General features: G+C 42.3%; 1 protein-coding gene across 3 annotated transcripts in view; it reads right to left on the reverse strand.

The window, feature by feature from the left end:
- The window catches only part of Fam210a (family with sequence similarity 210, member A), a 39,698-nt gene extending 24,910 nt beyond the window's left edge, over positions 1-14,788 (reverse strand). Inside the window, exons 1-2 of one of the 3 annotated variants that reach the window (XM_063277310.1) lie at positions 14,649-14,787; positions 12,667-12,791 (exon numbers count right to left, since the gene is read on the reverse strand). The gene's annotated coding sequence lies outside the window, so the exon portion shown is untranslated. Of the gene's footprint in view, positions 1-12,666; positions 12,792-14,648 lie in introns of all 3 variants that reach the window. The other 2 variants (XR_010059567.1, NM_001007688.4) reach the window with 2 other exon arrangements.
- Between the last annotated feature and the right edge of the window lie 92 nt (positions 14,789-14,880).

Consider the following 14,880-nt stretch of genomic DNA (forward strand, 5'->3'; position numbering starts at 1 on the left):
TTCCTTGTGGTCTCCTCAGACTCTAAGCCCAGGAACCCAAACCCCACCTATCTCTCTTCTGCCCAGCTATTGGCTATAGGCATCTTTATTACCAAGTTATTAGGAATAACTTGGGGGGAAGGGGCACGGGGTTACATAGCACCACTTGTATATGTGCAAATTCTCTTATCCCTTGGGGGCAACCAGGCTGTGGGGGCCAGTGTTCAGTATTACAGTACACAGCAAAAGACCAAACTGCAACAAAATCCAACATCCTTTTATGATAAAAGTCTTGTAGAGCGCTTACCTAGGAAGCGCAAGGCCCTGGGTTCGGTCCCCAGCTCCGAAAAAAAGAACCAAAAAAAAAAAAAAAAAAAAAAAAAAAGTCTTGGAAAAAACTATGGCTACAAGCAAGTCCAAAGCCAATATCAACCCAAACAGACAGAAACTCAAAGCAATTCCATTAAGATCAGGAACAAGACAAGGCTGCCCGCTCTCTCCATACCCACTCAATACAGTACTTGAAACCTTAGATAGAGCAATCAGAAAACTAAAGGAAATCAAGGGACAAAAATAGGAAAGAAAGAAGTCAAATGAAATGATTATATATATAAATGACCCTAAAAACTCTACCAGAAGGCTTCTACAGCTAAGAAACATTTTCAGCAAAGTAGCAGAATAAAAAATTAACACAATCATTAGCCTTCCTATATAAAAATGACAGACTGAGAAAGAAATGGGAACAATACCTTTCCCAGTTACCTCAAGGAAAACAAACAGCAAAACAAGACTACTGAGGGATAACTATAACCAAGGAACTGAAAGATTTGTATAATAAAAACTGAGATAATACAGAAAGAAACTGGAGAAGGCATGAGAAGATGGAAACAATCTTCCAGCTCATGGACTGGTAGGATTAATATAAAGAAAGTGGCCACTTAAAAAAAAAAAAATCAACCTACAGATTCAATGTAATCCCTCTCAAAAAATTCCAAGACAATTCTTCAAGTAAAAGTGAAAAAACAATTCTCAGTCCCATATGAAAACCCAAAACACCAGAATAGTGAAAACAATCCTGAACACTAAAGAACCACTCGGGGCATTAACATTACAGATTCCAAGTTATGCCAGAACTACAGCAATGAGAACAGAAAACCACACCCAGCAACGGAGCTGAACTGAAGACCTAGGCCAGAAGTTCACAAAATTATGGTTACCTGATTGTTGACAAACAAGCCAAAAAATACACACTGTAAAAAAGATAGCATCTTCAACAATTGATGCTGGTCAGATTGAATGGCTATCCACAGAAAAATGCAAATAGATATAGATTTATTACCTGTACAAAACTCAACTCCAAATGATTAAGGACCTCAACTTAAGGCCAAATATGACAAATCTGATAGAAAAGAAGGTTGGAATAGTCTTAAATCATTGGCAGAAGTAAACCAGATTTTTCTCTAAGATCAACAATAATAATGGGACCTCATCAAAATGGAAAGTTTCTGTATGACAAAGGACACCATCATTAGGACAAAGTGGCAGGCTACAGAATAGGAAAAGGCACCAATTACACATCTGCTAGAGGAATAATATCTAAAGTACATGAAGAATTAAAAAAGAAAACTGGACATCAATAAAACAAATAAGCCAATTAAAAATGGGTACAGAACTAAACAGAATTCTCAAAAGACAGAAACACAAATGGCGGGGAACATGTTCTCATCCTTCGTCATCAGGCAAATACAGTTCAAAACTGTTTTGAGAGTTTATCTTACTCTGATCAGCATGGCGAAGATCAATTAAACAATGACAGCTTGTACTGGCAAGGAGGTGGGGTGGGGGGACACTCAGAGGTTGTTGGTGGGAGTGCAAACTTGTACAGTCACTATGGAAATAGTGTGGTGGCTTCTCAGGCAGATGGAAGTCAATTTACCTCACGATCAAGCCATACCACTCTTGGAAATGTACCTAAAGGACTCTACATTCTACTACTGAGATCCTTGCTTATCCATGTTCACTGCTGCCAGAAACTGGAAACAGTCTAGACAGCCATTAACAAATGACTGGATAATGAAAGTGCGGCACATTTACACAGTGGAATATTACTTAGCTGTTAAAAATAAAATTATGAAAATTGCAGGTAAATGGATGGAATTATAAAAACATCATCCTGAATGAGGTAACTCAGACCTCAAAAGAAAAGATTATTGTTTGTAGTCTCTTATATGTAGATGCTAGTTTCAAACATTTGACAGGCAAGCTACTACCCATGAAACCACAGATTAGGTGTAGAGTAAGGGATTAGGAAGAAGGGAGATCTCCCAAGGAAGCAGAAGTAGAATATATAGTTACAGAGAGACAGGGGTCTAGGGGTTGGAGCAGGAGGATTAAGTAGGGATGGAGAGGAGGATGGGGTAAGGGACGGAATATGAGAGGACCAATAACACTGAGAGCCATTTGAGAGGTTATATGGAAACCCAGTACTGTAAAGGCTTCTTCAAATATTTAAGCATATGAAAGAAATGTAAATAGTCACCAAACAATCCAACTAGACATCTTTCACCTTCAAAGGAAGCCTCCAGTTCTGGGAATGGGTTTTGTCTAGTCTAGTTGAGTTGTTGACTAAAGCAGCCCCATGGAAACCCCCAAATATTTCAGGCTGTTGCCAAAGCTGTTGCCTTCTACAAACTGATGGTTAGGCCTCACTGCTGAAGACAACACCTACCTATTTCACTGAAAAGAGAAGTTGAGCTAATTCCTAACTAGAGTCTTAACTCCTACTGACTATTGTTCAGTCCTGGAAGGTGTATGCTTTTTACCAACTAGAAACCCTGCCATCTACAATGGTGACCAGCCTGCATGACGGTGCAAACATGGGAGCAGCCAACCACTCTCTGACTGGATTTAAGGCCCTCTCCATGAGATGGAGCCCAGGCTGACACCACTCAGGTGGCTAAGAACCTGACTGGGTAGTCTGTGGGCCTCGGGGAGGACTGAATAGTGTGGCCCTGTCAAAGGAACACAGCAACAACATGACTTCTTCTTCTTCTTCTTTTTTTTTTTTTTTTTTTTTTTTTTGGAGCTGGGGACCGAACCCAGGGCCTTGCGCTTGCTAGGCAAGTGCTCTACCACTGAGCTAAATCCCCAGCCCCATGACTTCTTATCTATTCTGCCACACCCACAGATCAGTGTTCTGCTCAGTCATCATCAGAGAAGCTTCCTCCTGCAGGAGGTGGGAACTGACACAGAGACCCACAGCTGGGTACACAGTGAGAGACTTTGAAACAGTCTTAAAGGGGATGCCTCCCCTCACCTCAGGACTCAGGGAGCTATGAGTAGTAGAGGCTGAAGGACTGTAAGGGCTGGAGAACCGGACTAAGAAAACAGCATCTGACAGGAAACAACAGGACTGGCACACATAGTCTCACAGGGACTGTACGGGTTCCAGCCAGATCAAGTCCCAGCTCTGAGAGGACATAACATGAGTGGCATCCTTAACCAAGAAGCTATTCTCAAATGACATCTGTTTGCAAAGGAAAAATTAGTTTTGTCCAATGTAGTATCACTTAAGGGTAGCCCCACGCCCAATGGTAGATGATTAAGAGAAAATTAATTATGGTATTTTTGTAGACTTTTTGTCTCATACTGCTGCTCGGCCAATCTTTGTCTTATTGGTCTTTTGCTTATATATTATGGTTTCTGATTTTGTGTTTTTGTATTTTCTAGTGTGTGTGTGCAGATCTGTCTCTGGGTTTTTCTTCTGCCTTTCTTTTTTTTTCTTCTCTTAATTCTGGCTTGGATTTTTGAGACAGGTTTTCTGTGTGCAGTCCTGGCTGTCCTGGAACTTCCTCTGTAGACCAGGCTGGACTTGAAATCAGAGATCTACCAGCCTCTGCCTCCCGAGTGCTGGGATTAAAGGCGTGCACCACTGTCCAGCATGGTTTGTTGTTGTTGCTGTTTGCCTGTTCTCCTCCCCCAAAAGAGAGATGGGGCAGCAGGGAAAAAGGCTGGGGAGTTGGGTGGGTAGGAGGTGGAGAGAATCTGGAAAAGCTGGAGGAAGGGAAACTGTGCTCAGAATATATTGTATGAAAAAACTAAAATTAAAACATTTCTAAACAATCCCATTCACAAACAACTTGAGGATATATTTAAGGAAGGAAGAAAAACAAACCCTTCACACTTACGAAACTTTTAATGAAAGAAATTAAAAACACACACCAAAAGGAAAGACTTCTCTCTATCAAGGACCAGCAGAATTACCACTGTTAAAACCTCTACAGCATTTAAAAGTTTAGTGGAATCTCTATTTTAAAAAAAAAAGGGGGAAGATAAAAAGCGCCCCCCCCCAACACACACACAAAGCTCTCAAGTACAATCCTACCAACCACAGGCAAACAGCAAAGATGCACACAGCCGCACTAATCAAACCGCTTGATGCTTTCGTTAACAGTCAGACATCCGTGAGCCTGTTACTCTAGTTGTTGGAGCCTGCTCCTAGCACACATAGCTGTAGCCGTTTTGTTCCATGTCTGCCTGTGATTTCATATTGTCACTGACACAGAAAGGTAGCTTGGCTCAGAGCAGGGTCATGCTCAGCACATACCCTGTTCTGTATGTTGTGAAGTTTGTTAATCTTAAATTCCACCACAAGCTCCACTCAGGACCAACCAAAATAGAGGTCAGCTTGAACTGTTATGTCTAAAACTACTAAAAAAGAAAGACTCGGAAAAAGGCCTGCAGCCCTCCCCTCGCCCGCTTATGAGCTTATTAGGTTTTTTTTTTTTTTTTTTTTTTTTTTTTTTTTTTTTTTTTTTTTCTATATAAACTGACCCTGAGAAACATTTGGGGTTGTAGCTTTCAGCTCCTGAGTCTGAGCTACATCTCTGATCGATCAGTTAGGGTATGTGTTCAATAAACTATACTTGTCTGACTGAGATGGGTGTCTGTGTGTGTGGTTTGTAGGGTGACTCCTGGACCTGACCCAGTTCCAGGGATTCTCACATCCTCTGGCTTCCATAGGAACTAGGCACATATGTCTACATACATATGTGCAGGCAAAACACTCAAACTTAAGCCACAAGAAATGCCTAAAAGGAATAAGCCACAAAGCTAAATCAAACAAAATAGCCCAGAAATAAAACCCTCATATGTATGGGCATCTGATTCTTAATACAAGACCCCAAAATAAACACTGAAGAGAACAGACTGCCTTTTCAATGATACCGAGAGAATCTTCTATGAGAAGACAATTCAAACTTGACGCCTTGCTCTCATCTAATACTGTCTTATACAACCCCAACCAGACTAGACTGGGTCATTCAGAGAGATCCAATGTTAAAAACAAGCCTGCGAGGCTAGCAGGCATAAAATTCTAAGAAGAACTAAAAGTGACGAAGAAGAAGTAGCTCAAAAGTCTTCCTCATTCTTAACAATCAGGGAAGGCAAATATAAATAAGGTTGAGATTTCATCTAACCACAGTCAAAACGGCCAAGATCAAAAACAATGACAACACATGCTGGCAGGGCTGTGCCAAAGAGGAACCCATATTGACTGTTGGTGAGGATACAAAGTGGTGCAGACACTCTAGAAATCACTCAATAAAGTAAAATAATACCCCCCAAAACCTTTGCCACTGCCACCACCACCAACAAAACCCCCTAGGTTTGGCTGGGCTGTGGTGGCACATGCCTTTAATCCCAGCACTCAGGAGGCACAGGCATGTTCAAGGCTAACTTAGTCTACAGAGCAAGTTCCAGGATAGCCAGAGCTACTCAGAGAAGCCCTGTCTTAAATCAAACCAAACCAAGCCAAGCCAAGCCCCTACATTTGATCCCCAGCAAGGCATAAAACATGTGTGGTGGTGTACACCGACAATTTCAGCACTGGGGAGGGAGAAGCAGGAGAACCAGAAGTTACAGTATGCTCAGTTATGTAAAGGGTATCAGGAAGTGGAATGTAGCCAAATCCGGTGATCGAGGAGATAAACAGCTTAAAGATATTAAAGGGAATTAAAGGAGTAGTGGGTGACCTTGGGGCATGATCTCACCCAGCTAAGCTTCCACTGGTTATTCCCCAAGGGACTTTGCCACCTATTCTAAATTTACAATGCCTTTGTGGTTATATGAGGATAGTTATATCAAGTTTCATTTGGATATAGGGAGATATGTGTCAGGTTGACAAAGGGTAGATTATGATGGCTAATTTTGGTTATCAACTTGACTATATCTGGAATGAACTACAATCCAGAAATGGAGGGCACACCAGTGAACCAGATCTTGAGGCAAGAAGACAACATGTCCATGAGCCTGATCTTGAGTCTGGAAGACAAAGGCCTTTGACACAGATCTTGATGTGAGATATCACAGGCTTTTGATCTGGATCAACATAAGCTTTTAATCCAGATCTTGATGCCCAGTGGCAATACTTATAAAGATCTATTAAAGAATAGCTTAGGCCAAGACAGGGCGATACATGCTTTTAATCCTAGTACTCAGGAGACAGAGGCATGCAGATTTCTGAGTTTAAGACCAGTTGAGTCTACAGAACAAGTTCCAGGACAGCCAAGCTTAGGCAGTGAAGAAGACCCTGGAAAACAGAGAACCGGAGATAATGTAATTGAACAAAGGGACCATGTTCCAGCCCCAGCAAGCAGAAAAACTTGCCAGCTTTGGCAATATGGCTCTAGCTTTAGAGTCAGGGATAGAAGGGGTTATAGAATCATCTTCTGCTACTTAAGAAAAATCACTGAGGCCAGATGTATTGGCAGGGTGTCCCTGCAAGAAGGCCCAGAGAGGCCACTGCATGAAGCTGTAACTTAGTTGCCTTGGAGACCCCAAGATGTTAGAGATATCAGAGCCATGGGATACCTGCCAAAAAGGCTGCTAAGAGCGAGTGGAACCAGCCCGATAGAGAAGCGTGTTGCAGTCAACAAAGCTGAAAGCATCTGGAGATCTGAGAGCGCTTTGACATCAGACGTGGAGATGCGGAGTTTGGGGTTTGCTGGGTTTTGGTCTTGCTTTGGTCTAGTATTTCCTCACTGTGCTCCCATCTCTACGTTTTGGAATGGTAATACACAATCTGTGATGTTCGAAGTGTGTGATCTGCCTTTTGACTTTGACTTTACAGGGGATTATAGTTAAGAGATAGCATAAATCTCTCAGCAGCGACTTTGAACTTTGGACCTTTAAACACTGTTGAAACTATGATAGACCACGGGGACTTTTGAAGTTGGACTAAAAGCACTTTGCATTATGTTATGGCTTCAAGCTTATCGGGAGGGGGGCAGGGAGTGGAATGTCGAGGTTTGAATAGGTTTGGCCCCCACAGACTCCAGTGTTTGAATGCTTGGCCCATGGGAAATGGCACAGTTAGGAGGTGTGGCCTTGTTGGAGGAAGGGTGTGGCTATGGGGATGGGCTTTGAGGATCTCCTATGCTCCGGCTCTGCACAACAGGAAATGCAGTCTCCCCCTGGTTGCGTTTGGATGAAGATCTAGAAGCCTTAGCTCCTCCTGCACAGGCCGCCGTGCTTCACACCACAGCAACAGTGGACTGAGCCTCAAACTGTAAGCTACCATCAATTAAATGTTTGCCTATGTAAGAGGTGCCTTAGTCATGGTGTCTCTTCACAGCAGTAAAACCCTAACCAGGACAAAGGGTAAGAATGCACTTTGCATAGTATTTTTATTCACATTATCATCATATATTCCTTAGTCTGCCTCTTCCTGACCACTACTTTAAGGTCTTTTTAACTTTACAGCATTTCTTAAACTATAATTGATACCATGTATCTGCATGTATCATCTTAATATGTCTGAATATGAATTAGCACAAACATACCCCTGGTTCCTGAAAATACTTGGGTAATGTCCCCCATGACCAAAGCCAAGTTGGGGGAAAAGGTTTATTTGGCTCACACTTCGATATCATAGATCATCACTGAAGGAGGCCAGACCAGGAACTCACACAGGGTTGGAACCTGGAGGCAGCAGCTGATTGATACAAAGGCAGGAGCTGATGCAGAGGGAGGAGCTGATATAGAGGCCATGCAGGGTTCTGCTTACTTGTTTGTTCAACCTGATTTCTTATAGACCCCAGGACCACCAGTCTAGGGATGGGCCCTCCTACAATGGGCTGGGCTCTCCACATCTAATTAAGAAAATGCCTCACAAGCTTTCCTCCAACTGGATCTTACGAAGGCATTTTTTTTTTTTTTCGGAGCTAGGGACTGAACCCAGGGCAAGCGCTCTACCACTGAGCTAAATCCCCAACCCACGGAGGCATTTTCTTAATCAAGGCCCCCTCCTCTCTGACGACCCTAGCTTGTGTCAAGTTGACATACTAGCTGGTGCAGGTAAGCAGGTATAGATGAGCAGATGGTATCTTAGGCCAAAGCAGCATCCCGGCTGCTTTCCTGTCCTGGCAGTCTGCTGTCCTAACTCCACCTCCTACACCAGCCCTCTACTGCTTTAGGTCAGTAACAGCAAAGCACCATGAAATATTTAGCAAACATCTCCCATCACCCAATGCACGGCTGTTAACGTTAATGTTAATGTCACTCCTGTCGCCCTTCCAGGGCTATGGACCAGAGTGCACTGTTTCCTGTTAAGCCTCTTATACCAAAGTAAAATAGTCATAAAATGTCCTGTAGTTATTTAATTTATGAATTAAAACATTCATTCCTAGAGGGAGAAAGCTCTCTGACTCGGACAGTTGGAGGCCCCTCTCTGAGCTAGACTTGGATAGAACTGTTTCTTTGTCCTCATTTTAGATATATGCTTATGCCTTCCCAGGAAGAGTCATGAGACTAAACTACATAAATACGTTTTTATTGATGAAGCACTGAACAGTACATAGAGCTGTAACCCTTCGGGCAACCAATCTGAAAAATATGGTCACAGCCTCCGGTTAAGTCTTGAAAGGTAAATATTTCATGATATGAGAAACAATTAACAATCATGAGTTACATGTCTACTGAATATTAAGGAGGAGAATAAGAAAATGGTATGAACTGGAGTGATGGCGTGATGATCACCCAGGATATGTTATTGAGTCTACAATTGAGACTCATGGAGATACAGCGGGATGGTTATTCTAGGTTCAGGCAGGAGTGGCCGGCGGAAAGGTACAGAGACTATAGAGGGAAGATGCTTTTCAAGGTGCAATTTTTGGCTTATAGTTGTAGACATTTACTTATAGCTCTTGGGTCCACTGATTTTCACACCACAGAGGGCAGAACAAGGCAATAAGGGTATTTGAGAGAGTTTACCTATGGAGACAGGAAGCAGGGACAGAGGGCACGGAGACCAGGCACAACCTTCAAAGGCCTTCTCACAGGACTTACCTGTTGCCTGTATTTTTAATTTCACCAGTGCTTATAGAATGATTTTAACTTTAAAGCTAGTCCAACTATGCAACTATGTTATAGATATTGTGAAAAAAGAGGAAAGAGTGTTTAGAAATCTGCTATCCAAAGCTGGTTTTTTTAAAAAAAGGGTTTGGTGGTCAGACAAACATCTATTTTGAATTAGACTACAGAGTAAAAAACATTAAAAAAACAAAACCAAAAACCAACAAAACAGACAAACAAACATAAAACAACATAGACCAGTGAGTCTTTTTATAATATAAAGGTTAACCAGTGCGTATGAAAATGAGCAGGGGCCAATGCACTAGTATATCACATTTCCAAAGTTATTTGGTATGTTCAAGAAAGAAAAGAGTTCAAGTCCAACTAAAGCTAGACTGAGAAAAGGAATATGAATCCAGTCAAACTGAAACATCCTGCCTTCAGAAGACTGAGGCTGGTAACCTCAGACTAGCCTGTGGGAAAGTCAGGCTTGAAAAGAAAAGTAAAGGAAAACAAAAGGTTCAGAAGGACAGAAGGAAGAGCCGTATGGCATCTTTCTCCCTTCAGTTATCTTTCCCCTCCCTTGTGACACTATGTATATGCTTGTTTTTCTCCTTTCCTTCCCTTTGTAAGGAACCTGCACTCTGCACAACACTGTGGCAGCTCCTTTATTCTCTGAAAGTCCCTGGAGGTTAACAGAGTATCGTTTTGTTTCTAAGTGCCTATTAATGTATTTTCTTAGTGGATGTCTTCATCTGTTACAGTTTTCTCTGCAGATTGTATTGTGTTAGGGTGGTGCTGGGAACTGGGCTCAGTGTCCTGAGCACCCAGGTGGAGGATTGGCTCCGCTGTGCTGTTGAGTAAGTAAATCTCAAACCTGCTCTAAGCCAGTCTGCTTGAATATGGACAACACTTCAGACAGAAAGACCCGAGGGGATTCAGACACCAAACCAAGGACCCTATCTGGGAAAATTCTCAATGCAGAAATTTAAGGGACATGAAAAATAAAAGCAACATGACTTGTACACAACATACTCATTCTACAGTAACAAATTCCACTGTGAGTGAGGCCAATGGAGTCTCAAACAATTCAAAAGAATGACTGTAAGAATGTTTAACAAGATCAAAACCAACATATTGATTTCAAAGAGATTACTTTGGATGAACTAAGAAAGATATGAAAAGTGAATTCAATAAAGAAACACAAACACTGGTGATGGAGAGAGGGCTGACTCTGCCTAAGGCCTGGAGTTCAGATACCCAGAACCTATGGGAGTGCTGGGTGGGCATGGTGGACTGCCTGGAATTCCAGCCTGGAAGGAAGGCAGAGAGAGGGGTCCTAGAGCAAGCTGGCTAGCCAGGCTCACACGGGTGAGCAAGACCCTGCCTTAACGAAAATATCAGGCTTGGGACTCTACATGCATGCTCGCTTGCACACAATGCAAACATGTAAATACACAGGCATGCACACTACATACCACACACACACACACACATACACACACACACACGAAATGGGGGGGGGATAGACATAAAAAAATTAGAAATTTTCAAAAACCTCACCAAATAACAATTTCAGTGGAAATTCTTACTAATAAAACAAACCAGAGACAGAACATTGTCCTGGAAACAAGGTAGATGAATTATAACAGTCAGACGAAAGTAAGAAAGGCAGAACACATGAGATCTATGGGTCAACAGTAAAAACCGAAGGTAGAAAGACAAGAATCAAGATCCAAGATTGTCCTATGATGTCCAAATGCCCACAATACTCAATACACAGATACAGACACTGACATAATATGCACAGACCACCCAGAGATATTAAAATAGCAAATATTGTTACTTGTAGACAAGGGAATCTTTATACACTAGTGATGAAAATGTAGATCAGCTCAGCCAATACAGAAAAAACAAAAGCCAGAACTACCATATAGATTTAGTGATAGTTAGTGATACCATTCCAGGCAATATGCTCACGCCAAACAGAAGAAAAAACTACAAGCCCATATACTACAGGGTTACTTCCACAGTCATGCTTACTGCGTCACTACACACAGCAGCCAACTCTGGGCTGGGCCCAAGTGTAAATTAACAGATCAATGGATGTAGGGAATATGGCGCATATACAAAATGATTTTATTTAGCCATAAAGAATGAAACCATGGGGCTGGGAAGATTGCTCAGTGCGTAAAGTGTTTGCCTGCATTTGTGATGACTTAAATTAGACTTGTCAGAACTCATGCAAAAGCTGGTCCCCTTGGTGCCTGTCTTTAATCTCAGTGACCCTATAGTGAGCTGGGAGAACACAGGACAATCCCCGAAAGCTTAGGCCACTGGTACCACAGAGAGGCCATGTCTCCAGCAAGTGAGAAGCAAAGACTGACAGTCGAGGTTGTTTACTGAATTCCATACTCCTTCCTGCACTCAATGCACCACACACACACACACACACAAATACAAAGTATGAAATACTGTCATTTGCCAGGAAATACATACAACTGGAGGTCATTATGTTAGGTGAAATAAGCCTGACTAAACAAGACAAGCATTGCTGTGTTTTGCTCATATGTGGATCCTAGATTTTATAGATAAAAGCATCTATGTATGCGAACAAGAATATAACATCAGAGTCAAAGTAGGAGTATCTTAGAGAAAGGAAGGGGCAGGTGTGTGTGGGGGAATAGGTGGAGGATATAATGACAGAATATGGTCAAACATACTGAGGTTTAAAAAGTGTCTATGGAGTCCGTCACAATGACATCAATAAAAAATATTTTTAAATGTCACCTCTGGAAACACCCAGTACAGCATCTGTATTGTCAGTTTTTTTTCCCCAGCAATATAAAATCAACAGGAAAGTTAGAAACAAGACTGAAGCATTTATAACTATTTCTAAGTTGAAATAGAGGTTGGTATTGATAGGATCACCTTGAAAGCCAACAGTAACTATACCTTCAGAATATCCTAACAACAAACTCTGAGACTAGTATTTGATTAAATTAGGTACTATAACCTGAATTGACATATATAGTCACCACGCACAGATTTCCTTAATTAAATATCCTTTGCAACTTTAGAACAGAACATTTTTAAATGCTTTAAAGAGATATAAACTTTCAGCACAGGCAGCCACAGGTAAGCAGGAGAACTGTCACTTTTTGGAGTGACTATTTTAGAGAAACGAAACCAAACTCTTTACACTTTTTCTGTTGCCATAGAACAAAGTCATTCTTAAGAAGCTCAGGCATCTTATCTATATCTTAGAAACAATATCATTTTTTATCAAAATATCGTTTTCCAAAACAACACTCAATTTAAGAACAAAAACCACACCTGTGGAGCTGGAGCGATGGCTCAGAGGTTAAGAGCACTGACTGCTCTTCCAGGGTTCCAGAGTTCAATTCCCTGCAACTACATGGTGGCTCACGGCCATCTGGAATGGGATCTGGTACCCTCTTCTGGTGTGCAAGCATACATGCAGGCAGAACATTGGATACATAATAAATAAATCTTTGAAAACAAGCGTTCCTCTGAGAAACATTCACTTTCTTATAAATGGTTTCAAATAAATTCCCTGTTACATTTAAAAAATATGAGTTAAATGGTCTCAGGCTCCCCTGGAGGGTCAGTCATTCACTAAGTAGATACTATGTAGCACTTGTTTAATGCACCTGAAGACCATGATGGTTACAGTCTGGGTAGAACTCAGATACAGCAAAGTAACACCCTTAACCAGCTATTTTCTCTCAATACGATAACTGAAAGGTTAAGAATTGTGAAAATACTTTTGAAAATTTACATGCTGGGCTACTTTTAGTTCTGAGTGACCTTTTAGACTGTTTGTTTATTATTAGCATACAGGTCCAGGAACCAAATCCTGGATCTACTATTTACTGGATTGACCTTGACAAACAAATTTAATCCTCATCTGAAAAACAAAAACAATCCTAACTGCATTACACAAGGAAACGAGCAAGGGATACATTAAGCTTGGTACTAAAAATATCAAAGTATTAACTATCATTGTTTTAACTCAATTTCTGGAAAGCCAGATAGCACTGAGACAAAAAGGCATAAAGTTTGAATATCTTTACTGATGTGTAAAGTTTGAACTCGGAACATCAATACATTGTGGAGATAGTATAAACAAGTAGTTAAGAAGGTTTAAATCCATTAAGAGAAAGACTTAAGGCACGTGTGGTTGATGTCGATCTGTAATCTTTGCATTAGGGAGAGCTGAGGTGGGGAGATCATGAGTTTAAATCCAGCCTGTGCTACATGATGAAATTCTGTCGTTAAAGTTTTTTTTTTTTTAATTCGAAATCAGGTTTATTTTCTCTAAGATGACAACAGCAATTATCTGGGGGTTGGGGGGAGTAGAGAGACCCAAATCTCCCAAAACCTCAATCACTGGATACAACAAACTCCAACGTTTCAATAGGCGCAGAGCTTTGGGGCTCTAGGACGGATCCCTTTGCATCTGAGCGGAAATTAACTCTCAAACTGGATAATGGCATATAATAAATACACAATCCCAGTTATCTAAAATCGATTTGTCATACTTGCTAAAAGGAAGCCGTTTAGTTCGAGGTTTATAACGGGGTCAACGACCTCACAAGGGCTAATCACAATTTGCAAGCGATCACAACGGGAGGTATACGCTGTAAATCTATCTTCCCCAAGACCATGTTAATAAAATTGCCTGCAAACAAATAGGTGGATTAGCAAAACTTATTTTCAAAGCGGCTTTGGATGGACCAAATTTGCTGAAGAATGAGTCAGGATACACTGCAAATCTGATGGTGGTTTTGCACAACTTTGAAGGGGAGATAGGCACGCTAAATGTGTTGGTGCGTAAACTATCTTAATCCACACGTAGACTCTACGTTCTGACCCTCATCTTGGGGTGAAAGCCTGTACCGGTTTGCCTCCCTTGAGAATATCGCACGACTAAAAAAAACAAGGCGGTCCGAAGTGGCCCGCCAGTCCCAAAGGTGAAAACTGTTGTGTTCCAAAGGACATTCCAACTAGCAAGGACGGAAGAGCAGGGCACTAAGGGTCATAATACAAGAGGGTGTAAAACGGCACTAGGAGGAACGAGGTTTGCCAGGACTACAGAAAGACCCGGGACAGGGGTGACCTCCTTCGACCGCCCCGGGCGGTGGGTCCGGAGTGCTGACGACTCCCGCCGTCAGGAGGGAGGCCGCGACAGACAGTCAGCGGCGCGTTCCGCTGCCGTCAGACATACACGCCGGCGGTGAAGGTGCCCTCTGGCTCCCTCCCGAAGCCCCACAGCAAACATGGACCCATGCTACCTCTCAGGATGTGGGACGTCTCCACGGATTCCTACCGCACTGGGCGTTAGGAGCTGCCTCAGCAGGGCGACTGCGCCAAGCGTAGGGCAGGGTGCCGAACCACAGGACTCCAGCAAACGCTAGGCCTCCACTGCCCAGGCCAGCCGCGCCCACTAGCAACGTGCTCCGACCCTCCGTGCTTGCTCGCAGGGCTAGAGGCACGCCGCCGCGCTAGGAACCTTGGGACTCGTAG

The sequence above is a fragment of the Rattus norvegicus genome, chromosome 18 (assembly GCF_036323735.1).
Source record: "Rattus norvegicus strain BN/NHsdMcwi chromosome 18, GRCr8, whole genome shotgun sequence".
In the NCBI taxonomy this organism is placed as follows: Eukaryota; Metazoa; Chordata; class Mammalia; order Rodentia; family Muridae; genus Rattus; species Rattus norvegicus.